Raw genomic sequence first — 15,423 nt, 5'->3', positions numbered from 1 at the left:
ACATGAAAGGAAAGAGAGAAAAATATAAAAGCATCTTAAATAATTTCTATGACAAAAATAACAATAATCAAAACTACATAAACCTTAGAAAGTAATGAAGTGTCATCCATATTATTGCAATTGAGATAAAAATGAGAGAGACATGTAAATATTGGGGTCAGAAAATTCATGTTAAATGTATTTGAAGTGTGTAAAGCAAGGATTAGCAAACTGTGGCCTCTGTGTCAAATGTTTCTGTACGTAAGATTTTATTGGAACATAGTCACATCCATCTACTCTCCTGTTGTCTATAGTTACTTTTATGTTGCAATGACAGAGTTAGGTAGTTGTAACAGAGAATGCATGGTTCTCAAAATCTAAAATATTTTCTATCTGCCACTTTACAAAAGAAGTTTGCCAATCCCTTGTCTAAAGAATAATGTAGAGTGCTATGAATAAGCACTACTTTTTGTGTATGAAATGTAAAATAAAAGATATTTTATATAAAGGTTATATAAAAGTTATTTTGAAACATTTTATAGCCATAGGATAACTACTGAGCCTTTTACAGAATATGTATTACAAAGCCTGATTTATATACTCCTGCCATTTTTTATTGTTATGTAATAAAGTTACTCTTTAGTACCCACTAATTAAGCTTTAGGGTCAAAATCCATCCCTATTAGGTCTATATGGTGTTCCACAAGCTCACAGGGTGAGTCCCTCCTTTACTTGCTTATGCGTTTGCCTGTTACACCTATTTTTATTCATTCTAAAGGATAGATCCTCTCCTTAAAAGACCAGAAACCATGATACTTGATGTATAAAATCTTTTCTTTTTAACCATCCTTTAATTATGTCATTTCCCAAGTCATACACTTTTTATGTTCATTCCACTAATTTTTTCTTGTAAAAGGTTCATCTTGAATTGTTCACATTTTCATCACTTATGTGCCTGTGGATTAAACATAATCTCAATAGATTATGTTAGGCAACTGATTACTAAGCAGTTATTCAATAAACATCTTTGTTAAAGGCATTATGTGAATAACTGGTCACCTTTGTTAAAAGCATTATGTGAATAACTGGTTAAGCAAAAAATAGACTGTTACCTTTGTTAAAGTCATCTTTGTTAAGGGCATTATGCCAATAACCAGTTAAGCAAAAAAAAAAAAAAAAAAAAAAATAGACTACTCTAATACTGGTTTCAAAACAGCCTGAATTTGCTCATGAGTGTTAACAGTTTCTTCATAGTTTTCCCTGGGTAAAGACAGGAACAATTGAATGTAATTTGGATTCCCTAAACCCAGCTTGGCTTAACAACTTTTTATTTTATGCTTTTAATTTACATATAATAATTTTACATATTTATGGGGTACATAGTGATGTTTTAAAAAATATATTATGATCAGATTATAGAAATTAGCATATCCATTTTCTCAAATATTTACCATGTTTTTGTATTAGGAACATTCAATATCTTCCTTGTAACTTTTTAAAAAAGGATTAGATCTATTATTACATATATTGTGTGATGGTTAATTTTATGTGTCAACTTGCCTGGGCTAAAGGATGCCCAGAAAGCTGGTAAAACATTATTTCTGGGTCTGTCTGTGGAAGTGTTTCCAGAAGACATTAGAATTTAAAGCAGTAGACTGAGTAAAGAAGATAACCCCAACCAATGTAAGCAGGAATCATCCAATCTCTCGAGAGCCTGGTAGAACATAAAAGGGAGAAGGGTGAATTCTCTCTCCTTGAGCCTGGGACATCCATCTTCTCCTTCCCTTGGACATCAGAGCTCCTAGTTCTCACACCTTTGGACGCCAGCGCTTAGATGTGTGACTCCCAGGTTCTCAGACTTCCAGCCTCAAACTGGGACTTAGATCATTGACTCTTCTGGTTCTCAGGCCTTTGAAGTTAAACTGAATTACAGCACTGGCTTAGCTGCTTCTCCAGCTTGCAGGAAGCAAATCATGGCACTTCTCAGCCTTCATAATTGTTGAGTCAATTTGCATAATAAATCTCTCTCTATATATCCTATTCTATTTCTTTAAAGAACCTTAATACATATTGTGAAGCAATTGACAAAGATAAATAACCTATAATTATATTTGTTTTTGGTGATGGTTTTGATGTGCCATTAATTTGGAAATCTATTCTATTGAATCTTACCTCTTTCATATGAAAAATTGCCATAGGACATCTATGTTTGTTGTTTGTGAACAGGAAAACGTCAGTTCCTAAGGTGTTGGTGAACAAACTGACTAGACTTGTTCTCAAATACATTTTTAAGTGTCTGAATTAAATATGTTTCTTTTAAATTTACTTTTCTTTTATCTTTAGAGACATGGTCTCCCTCTGCCACCCAGGCTAGAGTGCAATGGCATGACCATAGCTCACTGCTACCTCAAACACCTGGGCTCAAGTGATTCCCCCTGCCTCAGCCTCTCAAGTGGCTAGAATCACAGGCTTATGCCACCATGCCTGGATAATTTTTAAAATCAATTATCTGTAGAGATGTGGTCTCGCTATGTTGCTCAGGCTGATCTCCAACTTCTGGCCTCAAGCAATCCTCCTGCCTCAGCCTTCCAAAACACTGGGATTACAGCCCTGAGCCACTATGCCTGGCCTAAATATGTTTTAATGAAATAATTATTTCCAAGCCCTTTTTATTTTGCTATGTTCCCTTTATCTAAAGGTATATTACCAGGTATCATAAAATTATCATCTGGCATAAAAGTTATACTTGATGAATAGATTATCTCCATGGCTTTGTAAGTGTAGATTAGTAGATGACCATTTTTACAGCTTGTAAATCTCAAAACCTTCCATGAAGCCAATCTCTGTGGTAAGTGCTGCCTTTGCATGGTGTCTTTTAATCTTCATACCACCCTATGCCATCTGCATTACTCTTTTACCCATTTACTGCTAAGTAAACTCATAGAGGTTAAGTGATTATCTAACACCTACAGCTCACAGGTGGCAAAGCCCTCACCTGTGTCACGGATCACAGCCAGTCAGGCTGCAAAGCTAAGCACATATGGAAGAAACCCTGCCATGGCCACACAACATCCCTCACCATCCCACAAAATGGTAATGACTGAACAGTAATCACTGTTGGGATCATGTTGCTAAATATACTCTTTTGCTACAGAAATAAAACTGAAGCTTTTGAAATGAAAAAGGTAATTTTGTTACTAGTTAAAACATAGAATTTTCAACAACTCTTGTTTCTTTTTGGGCAGTGATTAACAACTGAATATTCAAGAGTTTCTAAGTCATTGAAAGTCTATAAGTATAATTAATATAAAAATATTGTTTAAAATATAATATTCATATGTAACCATATAAAAATGTCATTTTATCACTATCATTAGAGATAAACTTTTCAGAAACCTGTTTTTGAAAAATGACTCCCTCAGACAATGAAATAGAAATTTTTGCACATTAAAAAAATTTGGTTAAAGTGAGAATAATTTTCAGTACTCATTAGAAGAAAGAATAAGTGTAGGCAGAGAGAAAACTATCTCGTTGAAGAAGTGATAAAACGTGATCACATAAAAAGCTATTTGTTATTGCTTTTACTAAGTTATGAATTAATTTCTGTTTATAAATATATTTTATTTAAATTAAGTTTAAGTATTTGTTAATTTTGCTAACAATATGTTAGGTAAGGGAATGAAGGAAGAAAGTTAACTTCCATCATAAAGAGAGAAGTATGCAAGGATAATGTGATATAATGTGATATACAATGTATAAAAGCGAAGAATCACTCTGTAGGTATTTGAATGATGTATATACTTTCAAAAAAAAAATGGGTAAGCTGAAAAGTTAGTGCCTATAGTGAATGATAGACAGGATCATTGAAAAACGAGTCAGTAAACATTGAAGGCAGCCGTGATCATTTCAGCATTTATGTTACTTTGATAAGTAAGATCGTTTCTCAGTTGCTAATTTTTTCTTGCAAATTATTAAAATACCAATTTATAAAGTCTATAGTTACCACCAAAGTTCATTCAAACGTATTTTTATAGACCATAATTTGTCAAAGTATAACCCAAGGAACTTTGTTCTGCCATATAATTTTTAAAATAAAAGCAAAACAAAAACCAAATATCTAGAATCATGTATATTTGAAAATGAAAAATATGTCTTTTATGGAATGTTATAAATTTCTTTAGCATAGTACCAATTAAAAAAGTTCTTCAGTAGTAAAATTCTTCCAAGCTTGTTAGAAAACTCATAAAGGAATACAGAACATTTCTTTCCTCAGACTAGTGGAAAAAGAATACAGTATTCTGGAAATGAGCTTTCATATCTGCTTCCATTTCCCACTTGCAGATTCTCCATTTTGAATACACAGTTAAAATTCAGTTGCTTGTTTCAGTTTTGTTTTTCTCTATATCTTTAAAATGTGGAATCCTCTTCCTTCCTTCCTTCCTTCCTTCTTTCCAGACAAGCTCTTGCTATGTCACCCATACTGGTGTGCAGTGGTGAGGTCATAGTTCACTGCAGCCTTGAAATTCTGGCCTCAAGCAATCCCCCCACCTCAGCCTCCTGAGTAGCTGGGACCACAGAAGTGTGCCACCATGTCTGGCTAATTTTTAAAAAATTTTTTGTAGAGATAGTATCTCTTTATGTTGCCCAGGCTGGTTTCAAATTCCTGGGCCCAAATGATTCTCCCACTTTGGCTTCCCAAAGTGCTAGGATTACCGTTGTGAGCTCCCGCACCTGGCCAAATGCAGAATTTTCTAACAAATAAGCCTATACCCTATTGTAAACATTGGCTTGACCACATGACAAATATATTTTATATATCAAGTTTTCGTTGTCATTAATTTCTACAAACTCCAATCACTACAAGACTTTACAGCACCTATCTCCTATTCCAATAAAAAAGTATTTATTCTTAGTGTTTGGAGAATATGTCTTTAGACATAGAAGGAAGGGAGGGAGGAAGGAGGGAAGGAAGAAAGGAAGGAAAAGGATTCCACATATTAAAGATACAGAGAAAAACAAAACTGAAACAAGCAACTAAATAACATGAAAAGTTATAAAATCCATGTCTAGAATTTAATGTACTAAAAATGTATTGTCACAGAGATCTCATTCTAGATCACATAATCTTCACTGAGCTGTGTGTTTTTAAAATCTTTTCATGATCATATAGTTATAGACTTGGGTTTCTTTCCGGTGAATGCCATACCATAAGAGTGATCCATGCTGCTTTACATGTTTGTTCTCCTAGTTTTTGTCATTATTTTTAAAACTTATTATTTTTGAAATGGGGTTTCGCTGTGTTGCCAGGCTGGACTTAGGCTCTTGGGCTCAAGCCATCATCCTGTCTCAGCCTCTCTAGCAGCTGGGACTACAGATGTGCTTGGTCTCATATTGAATCCAACTGATGGCTAGACAGACACTAAGGGGATTTTTTTTGTGTGTGCACAGGATGATGGCTCTGTGTGACCATTCTGGAAAATGATACAGGTTCAGAAGTAAAATTACTGTGTCATAACACACACACACACACACACACACACACTATATATATATATCCATATATATCCATATATATCCATATATATCCATATATATCCATATATATCCATATATATATGTCCATATATATATATCCATATATATATGTCCATGTATATATCCATATATATATGTCCATATATATATATCCATATATATATGTCCATATATATATCCATATATATGTCCATATATATATATGTCCATATTTATATGTCCATATATATATGTCCATATATATATGTCCATATTTATATGTCCATATTTATATGTCCATATATATATGTCCATATATATATGTCCATATATATATGTCCATATATATATGTCCATATATATATATCCATTAACATAAAATTAGATCCCTAAATCCTAACATGTACATCAACACTTTGTTCTATCTAGCTTTGATTTTTATTTTTCCAATCTGTTAGTAGCAAACAATCTCATTTTGTTTTGTTACAGTCTCATTTAACTGGAAATAAGTCTAAAGCCTCTCCTATACATGTAGTTTTTCCAGTTGTTTCTCTGTTTAGTCCCTTCTATATTTTGCACATTTTTCCCTTAAATTCCATCTTTTTTTATTGATTTGTTTAAATTTCTCAACTACATTATTCATTAAGCCCTTCTCAGTTTTTGATTTTATAAATTTCTGCTTTACGTATATAATTTTTCAAGTAATTTGAAAGAATTTTACTTTGTGTCATTTCTTTGCTTATAATCTTGGCCCTGTAACGGCATTACTTAAATAAGTCATTATCATCAATAGGCCACAGTATATTTTTTCTACTTTTTTCCCCCTATTGGCTATTTATTTATTTATTTATTTATTTTTGAGACAAAGTCTCGCTCTCTGTCGCCCAGGCTGGAGTACAGTGGCATGTTCTTGGCTCATTGCAACCTCTACCTTCTGGGTTCAAGCGATTCTCCTGCCTTAGCTTCTCGAGCAGCTGAGACCACAGGTGCATGCCACCATGCCTGGCTAATTTTTGTATTTTTAGTAGAAAGGGTGGTTTCACTAAGTTGACCAGGCTGGTCTCAAACTCCTGACCTTGTGATCCGCCCCCCTCAGACTCCCAAAGTGCTGGATTACAGGTGTGAGCCGCTGTGCCAGGCCAACTTTGTCGTTTTATCTTAAAGAAGCTTTGAATTCATCTGGCAGCCTCCCTGACATCCTCCTGGCCACCTAATAATGGAAATATCTACATTGAGTTTTCTCCATATTCAGGGCCACTTTTTAAAAACCTAATTTATTTAGCAAAGAGCCTTCTGGTCACTGATTTGTAACGTCATTTCTATCATAGACACATGAGTCTGTTTCTGAGCTTTCTATTTTTCTCTACTGTGTCATTTTTGTCTTTCCACTAAAGGATTGTATTTTAGTACCTACAAGAGTACATTTTCTTAATTCATTCATCTTTTCATATACAACTTACCTATTTGAGGCTCTTTACCCTTTCATACATTCTTGCTTTAGTAGAAGATTTCAAGTACATTTAAATTTGGATTGTATCTAATTTATAGATGAATTTGGGGTCAGAATATGAAGTAGTTCCAGAATTGACTATAGTATAGCTCTGCGTATTTCAGATCTTATCATTTTGATTCTTTTATAGTTCCTACGTAGAAGATCATGTTATTTAAAAGCATTTGCGTATCTTTCCTTCAAGTTCCCAACATATCTTATTGGTTTTTTTGAACATAATATTTTATATGTTTCCAACTATCTGACCATTTTCATTAGTTTTCTGAGCTCCTTAAACTGATTTATTATTATTTAGTTCTAAATCTTAATAATGTATTGCTTTTGTTATATACTTTGTTTCTCTCTTTCTTTCTCCCTTCCTTCTCAATGTTAGCATAACTTCATGGAACTTCATCTTTTAAAAGAATGAGGTTTTCAAAAAACATGTAGTACAACAGTCAACCAAAACACTGACCTTTAATGCAGTGGACATAGGATCTATTACATCCAAGTATCTCAAAATTCTGCTGATAGTCCCATCTCCTGTGTTGTAATGTGTTTAACAGAATACAGCCCTGACTCTATCTATAGCAAAAGGCCCACCTGGAAAATAAATGGCCATTTGTGGCTCAAGTGTCTAGTTATAGAATAAGAGTTTGTAATTAATTTACATAATACCAAAGATTCTTGCTCTTATCCTTATGTGACTGCTTTTTTTTTTTTTTTTTTTTTTTTTTTTTTTTTTTTTTTTGAGGCAGGGTCTTACTCTGTCACCTAGGCTGGAGTGCAGTGGCACAATCTTGGTTCACTGTAACCTCTGCCTCCCGGGCTCAAGTGATCCTCCCACCTCAGCCTCCCAGAGTAGCTGGGACTACAGATGTGTGCCACCACATTTGGCTAATTTTTTTGTATTTTTAGTGGAGAGGAGGTCTTGCCTTGGTGCCCAGGCTGGTCTCGAACTCCTGAGCTCAAGCTATCTGCCCACCTTGGCCTCCTAAAGTGCTGGGATTAGAGACGTGAGCTACCATGTACAGCTGACTTTACTCTTAGTACATCTAATATATGGTGGTATAGTATATTGTTTGCCATGGACCCATGTAGTGATAAAGAAACGCTCTTATAGGAAACGTATGATGCTTAATTTGTAACATTATGTACCAAAGTGTTGCTGATACTTCGGTGAATGTTATTCTTTAAACTTAAAAACTGTAGGCAACGTGGATCTTTAAATCAATGTAGAGATTAATATATGAAATGGTTTAGCTACCGTTGATAAATTTAAACATAGATTTTCCAGATGTATTTTTAAAAAATGTACTCAGCTTGTCCAGTAATATTTATTATATGCCTTAAGAATTTCTAAATTTGTCTATGTTGGCTTTCATCCTCATCTGCTAAAGGTTGTGAAAGATATAGAAAGGCAATATTATTTTTCAGTTGTCTTCTACAGATTTTCTACTGTGGCTGGTCCTTTTCTCTGAGGTAGTTTTTTTTTTTGCGTTCCAATTTAGTGTATTATATTTTTATGTTCTCTTTGTTTTCATATTTGCTGCTCCTGCTGCTTTTGTGTTTCTGTGTTCTATGTGTACATATTCACCACTCTGCTTGGATAATTTTTTCCTTCTCGAGCGTATTTGTTATTTAAACTCCACTTTCTCCTGGTAGCCACGATCTCACTTTGGTTGGCAGTTGGGCTGTGCCTGGAGGTTATGTGCTCTGGACCTCGGTGCCCATCTCTCCAGGGCGGCTCTGCTTCTGTGATTTCCCCTCTGGTTTACATCCGGCTTGGCTGCTACAGAATTCTGCCTTCTGCTTGTTTGTTTTTAGGCTCACTGGATTTTACCCATAAATGTGATTTGTTTTTCTTTTCAAAGGGAATTTATCCTTTTTTTGTGTATTGTTACTGGGTCTGTACCTGTAGACAATCATTTTATAACTCCTGATGCTGTTTTATAAAGGATTTCAATACTATACAGCTGACTCTGAGCCTCTGTAAAAATTTCAGTTTTATATCATTTTATATTTTATTTCGCTCCTTTTATGAACTTTATTGTATTGATAATACTTCAGTAGACTGAAAATCAGTATAAGAAATAGAGGATAAAAAAAGTGGCAAAATTATCATTGCCAAATTGATATTTATAAAGAGGTGAGCATTATTTCATGTAAAACCTTACAGTTTTAATTATTCATACAATTTTCCTTTATAAAAATTTAAATTGTTTTTATTCAACATTGTTTTTATCATGATCATTTTATTCATAGTTAAAAATCAAGTAATTCTATAAATTTACCATTAAAACTGTACTCTCTATCCCCCATCATTCAAATTATCAGAGGCTATGGTATTAAATATATATGTGTATGTACATAAATAAAATAAATATTTAAACAAACATGTATAATATAAAATATTAAGTATACTTTAAACAATATGAATATTTATACACAAAACTTCAAATTTATACAATGTATATTGGATAAAAACCATTAGGATTTAGATATTATAAAGAAATCTCTATTTCATATAATCTGTTTTATCAAGCTGATTATATACAATTCTCTTTAATAGGTAGATAGCTGGACAGAGATACAGATTACAGTTAGCTATATAATTATTAAATATTTGAAAGGTTAGAATTATATAAACTATATTGTCATTTAAACCATGCAGTATTTATATATCTTTTTCATTGCAACTTTTTGGTCTTTTTCTGCATTTAATTATTGTCTCAATTATTTTATTTATTTTGTTTAATATATGGCTTTCACCATTTCACAGCCAACATCTCTAACTGAAATCTAAAATCCCTTACACTATTGCCTTACACCTCTATTAATCTAATGCAATTGTCTGTAAATTTTTCCAAATTTATAGCATCATTGGCCTTTTTAGCATAGTAATAGATGTCATTGGATATACATTTTCATTGAATGGGGTATTGGCTACTTTTTGAAGATGTTTAGCTATATTTGAAGAATCAATTATTATTTAAACATGAAGATTATTGTTTTAAAAAGTGGAAATCATTTTGGTTGAATTATCTAGTCACCCTTAACTAGAAATGATGACTTATTTGCAGGTTTACCTACTTTGTTATTTCTAGATCCAAAAATAAAGATCAAAACTTGATACCATCTATTCTTTAGGACAGATACATTGGGCAAATGTCACATCTGAACATTGTTTCATAAGCAAAATGCAAAGCCAAAACTTTTCTAATTTTAGAACATCCAAAATGTTTTTGTCATCTTAATTTGTCCTGAAATATCCTAGGCTTCCAATCAATAGAGAGGAGAGTAATTTTTTGATAAATTTTATGTGACAGAATTTTATGTAATTTAAATACAGGAGAATTTTTTTTAGGTAATCATATTTTAGCAAATGAAAAACTCCAAGAAATATTAGTATGAACATGCTTTTTCAAGTTATGATTTTAAATATTTTTATTGATTTATCTCCATGTTTTTAAATACATTTATATCAAATTATTCAGGAACAAATTTCAGGTTCTAAAACCTTCTATTTGTCTCAATTATAAATGTAGAAATAAAGATATCAAACAAGAAATGGACATATGAAGGTACATTGGTTATAAAGATTTTTTGATTTAAGTTTTTAAGCAAGTTCGGAGTGATGAAGATGAAATATAGAAATATGGTAGGCATGTATTCACAAGCTAACTTTAACCTCTCCTTATTGACTTCACTAGCAACTATATTAAGTGTAGACATTTTCATAAAATGGTGAAATTTCCAGATTTTACAGAGCACAACATACTTCTAAATTCTGAAAAGATGAATATTATTCTACACTGTGCTTGTTTTCTAAAAATATATTCTTTATTCTCCTTATTATTCATTGATATCCTGTTAATTAATTGATTATAATTTGTTAACTGGCTAACCCTCAATATATAACTCCAGGTTCTAAGTTTTGGCCATGAGACCTCTAGGAATCAATCAATGGGTACTGAACAATTTTTGATTTCCTAAAACAATGAAATATTTCATATATTTATGAGTAGAATCAGGGCTTTCGTCAGATTTTTGTAGGTGTCTCTACGTGAAATGGTAAAAAGTTGTGTAAAGGGGAGAGGAAGAGGGAGACAGTAAGACAAAAAGAGAAGGATCACTATATATTGTTCATATTGCTAAATAAATTCTTTGCTGCATAATTTTTTTTTTTTTGAGATGGATTCTCCCTCTGTCGCCGAAACTGGAGTGCAGTGGTGCAATCTCGGCTCACTGCAACCTCCGCCTCCTGGGTTCAAGCAATTCTCCTGCCTCAGCCTCACGAGTAGCTGGGATTATAGGCACGCACCACCATGCCTGGCTAATTTTTTGTATTTTTAATAGAGATGGGGTTTCATCATGCTGGCCATGCTGGTCTCAAACTCCTGACCTTGTGATCCACCCGCCCTGGCATCCCAAAGTGCTGGGATTACAGGTATAAGCCACCATGCTGGGCCAAAATTAAGTATATGTATATTTTTAAGTATTTTATTCACACTAATGCCTCATTAATTTGCGAGTAAGAAAAAGCTGCTTCTAGCAACCTCCATATTTACACTTTGACGGTAATCTGGGGAAACGTTTTTTGTTTTCAACTGCTAATGCATTTGCTTTCTGGACAAAACCACTCAAAGAAAGTGTCAGGAGTAGAAAAGTCACTGTGGAGTCCAGCTCACTGCAGTCTGCACTGGTCTGGACTGGAATATGTAATTCAGCATTGTATATAGAAGATTGTAGAAGTATTTCGTTTGGCCAACTTTGTGTCTTTAAGACTTGGTACTTGTGTAAATGACATATAACATAGACATAATTAGTGAAACATGACAAATCCACATGAATAGTTTTTCCCAAAGTTTTAAATCTGTGTTATAGTTACACATAAAGGACATTGGGAAAATAGAGAGTCTGAGAAATGAAACCTTTCAAAATTTGAAAAGTTTACCTTTCTTAATGAAGAAAGTGGTTTTACTTCCGTTAATTTATGAGCCTGTCTTCAGCTTCCCCTTTTTGAAGTATTTGAAATGGGCAAGAATTATACATTTCTCATTTAACACTTTCTATGTTGTAAAGTGAGTCACTGCATTAATGGATGTACAACATTAATGGATGAATCTTTATTTGTAGTAAATTTTGATCTTATAAAATCTTTCCTGGATATTTGACATCTTGGTAACATTAAAACCGTAACTTAATGAAATATGCTGTGAATAGGCATAACATACATGGAAAAGTGAATAAAAATGCTAACTTAAATATGCTGTTTTAAAAAAATAAAATGCTGTTTTGTACTGATCTCAAGATTAGCAATCCCATTTAGGACTAATGTGGAACAATCTGTGCACAATTTGTCTTTACTTACAAAAGTCTTCATAGTTTTCAAAAATTATTTACTATGTTATTTTTATTTTATGGTCCTGAAATACCTGGAAATGCTGGAATTGAGCATTCTTATATCTACAAATATCTGTGTTTATTGAAGATGTTTTATATTCTTTGATAACAGTATTTTTTGTATTTATATGGTCCCTTATATATTGCTGAGCAAATAATTGATTCATAACGTTTTTAATTTTTATGATTTCCAATTTATTTAAAATAACTTGCTTGTGAAAAAAAGAAAGTATATGAGAAAATAATAAAAAGTTGGGGAAAAATAAGCTTTTTGCTCTATCCAAATAAGAAAAATACTTATTTTTGTCATGGAATGGGAATAAATGAGGAAAATTAACATTTACATTAAAATATCTGAAGCATTGTTATTTAAGAATTGCCCACCCCCCTTTTGTTCCCTAGGAAGTAACATCAGTTGGGCATTTAAAAAAAAAAAAAAAAAAACTAGAATGACTATCATCAGTTGTGTTGTGTGGTTGTTGGTTAGTTCTATATAAAGAAAAATAAATGTGCAAAGAAGGATTGGGAACAATTTTTAACGGGGTGGTTAGGGAAGGCCATACTAAGATGATTTTTAAAGAAAACAAGGAAACATCTGTGGGAAGATCATCATTCTAGCCAGTGCTATCTTTTGAGGATGGAGAATATGTGATAATATTAAGGAATACTAAGGAATCAGAAGTAATTAAAATAAAATGAATAGAAGCAATAGTAGGATACTAGATCCAAGTAGATACAATTATTTTTGTCCTATAGGTTATTGTAATGCTATTAGCTTTTGCTCTGATAAAGAGGAAAAGCCATTTGTGGTTTTGGGTTAACAGCTGTGATTATGATCTGCTTTTTGTTTTAGCAAGGTAGCATTAGTTTCACTGGCGAGGGCAGATACCGGGAAACCAGTTGGGAGGCTATTGTGATAAGTTGGTTAGAGAGGCATTGGTGTTATTTTCTAGAATGGTAGTACTAGAGGTGGTGAAATAATCAGATTATAGACTAAAAATATGTTTTGATGCTACAACCGAGACAATTTACTGATTATTTGGATACAGGGTAATTCCGAAAATTTTATCCTAAGCAACCATGATGATGAAGTTGATACTAAGATGATGAAGACTATGGAAAGCAGAGGCCTGGGTAGTGGGCACATGGAAGGAACAGTAAGATTTTGATTTTAGCCATGTTAAGTATGAAATACATATATATTCAAGTGGGGATGTCACTTAAGCAGTTGGGTAAACTCATCTGGACTTGATGAAAGGCACCAGATATTTTCATTTAAGAGTTCTCAGCAATGATTTGAATGAGTTTGCCAAAGGGAATAACCAAAGATAGAGTTTACAAAGAGGGGCAAGAGTGAGCCACAACATTGTCCATTGTTAACATCCCAGAAAGAGGAAGAGAACCTTAGAAATAATCAGAGGAGAAATGAGTTGTGAGGTACGGGGTAAGCCAGGTGAGGATAGCATCCTAGAAAGCAAATGAAGTTTTTTCAAGGATCAGGGAATAATCAGCTTTATTAAATACTGCGCGGTGGTCAAACAATGTAAGGATTGATAATTGATTATTGGATTAGCAAAGTGGATGTCATTAGTGACTTTGAAAAAGGTAGTTTCAAAGTAGTGACTTGGAAAGAAGCTAGCCTGAAATGAGTTTAAGAGAAGAGAAGGGGAAACAGTGAATACAACAAATATAAACAACATTGATAGGACTTTTGCTATAAAAAAAGGGGGCTAATAAACCTAGCGGGGAATGTGGTGTGGGGAAGAAAGAGGGAGAGTTTTGTAGTGTTTGTTTTTGATCAAACAAACAAACCATGTTGTGTGCTGATAGAAATTATTCAATAGACAAGGGGGTGGGAGATGATCAAGCGAGAAAGTACAATTCCCAGAGCAAATATGCTCTCAGCACCAGAAGAGAGGAGTTATAGAGTAAATGTGGAGAAACTGGCTATTTTTGGAATTCTGGACAGTCTAGCTACAGAAAGAAGGGGAGTATATAGCACAGGTGCAGGTAGGTGAGTATATTAAATGAGATAACTTTGTAGAAGTTTTCTTCTGATTCCTCTTGTTTTCTCAATGAAATAGGCAAGATCTCTAGTTGATAATGAAGATGGGAGAAGAGGTTTCGAAAATGTAAACATGATTAGATCAGGGAAATGTATGATCTCTGTGAAGCATCCAGGGCTCACTTAAGGGTGGTGGTAATGAATCCAAACTTTATCTTTAACTGAATGTTTTTCAGAGACTGAGTCTATGACAGGCCATGGAAGTTAATTTGTTAATAGACAGGGAGATATGCAGTAATTTGGACTGTGAAAAATTGGTAGATTAATGAGATTCTTGATTCTGGAGTAAAGTTGCCAGATAAAATATGAGATGCCTAGTTAAATTTGAATTTCAGATAAACAATGGCATTTAAAATAAATATGCCCCAAATATTGCATGGGATATACTTATACTAAAAATATCTGATGTCTATTTGAAATTCAAATTTACCTGGTTGTTTTGTTTTTGGTTTTGTTGTTGTTTTATTTTTTCTGCATCTGACAATTCCATTCCAGAGAAGTTAAATGATTTTGGAATATGGGATGCATGACATGAAACATAAGAAGTGATAGCTTGTGTAATAATTAATATTGAGGCAATAGAGCAGTTATAGTTATCTGTAGTGAGACCAATTGATTGTGATTGGCCAGTGGAATATGGAAAACAGATTTATCACAGGAGAAACAGTCAAGGACTTGAGATTACTTACTATTTGAAGGATTATTAACAAAGTTGTTCAAATCACCAGAAATTAAGATGGAGGTAAAGACACATGTTAAGAATACTAAAGAAATTTTAGCAAAACCTTAATGAGCCTTAGAGAAGGCAAATGGACCAAGAGACAAAAGTAAAAGTCTATGATGATAAAACTGGAAAGAAAAGAAGGGTTGAAATTAGAAAAGGCATAAAACATACTAGGACTAATCAAGCAGAGGTAATTACTGCCAGTAGTTCACCACCTGTGGTAGAAATATAAAGTCAAAACTGTGA

This window comes from Gorilla gorilla, chromosome 19 (genome assembly GCF_029281585.2).
Source record: "Gorilla gorilla gorilla isolate KB3781 chromosome 19, NHGRI_mGorGor1-v2.1_pri, whole genome shotgun sequence".
Taxonomy (NCBI): Eukaryota; Metazoa; Chordata; class Mammalia; order Primates; family Hominidae; genus Gorilla; species Gorilla gorilla.
The sequence above is the reverse complement of the archived record's forward strand: the minus strand, read 5'-3'. Positions refer to the sequence as shown.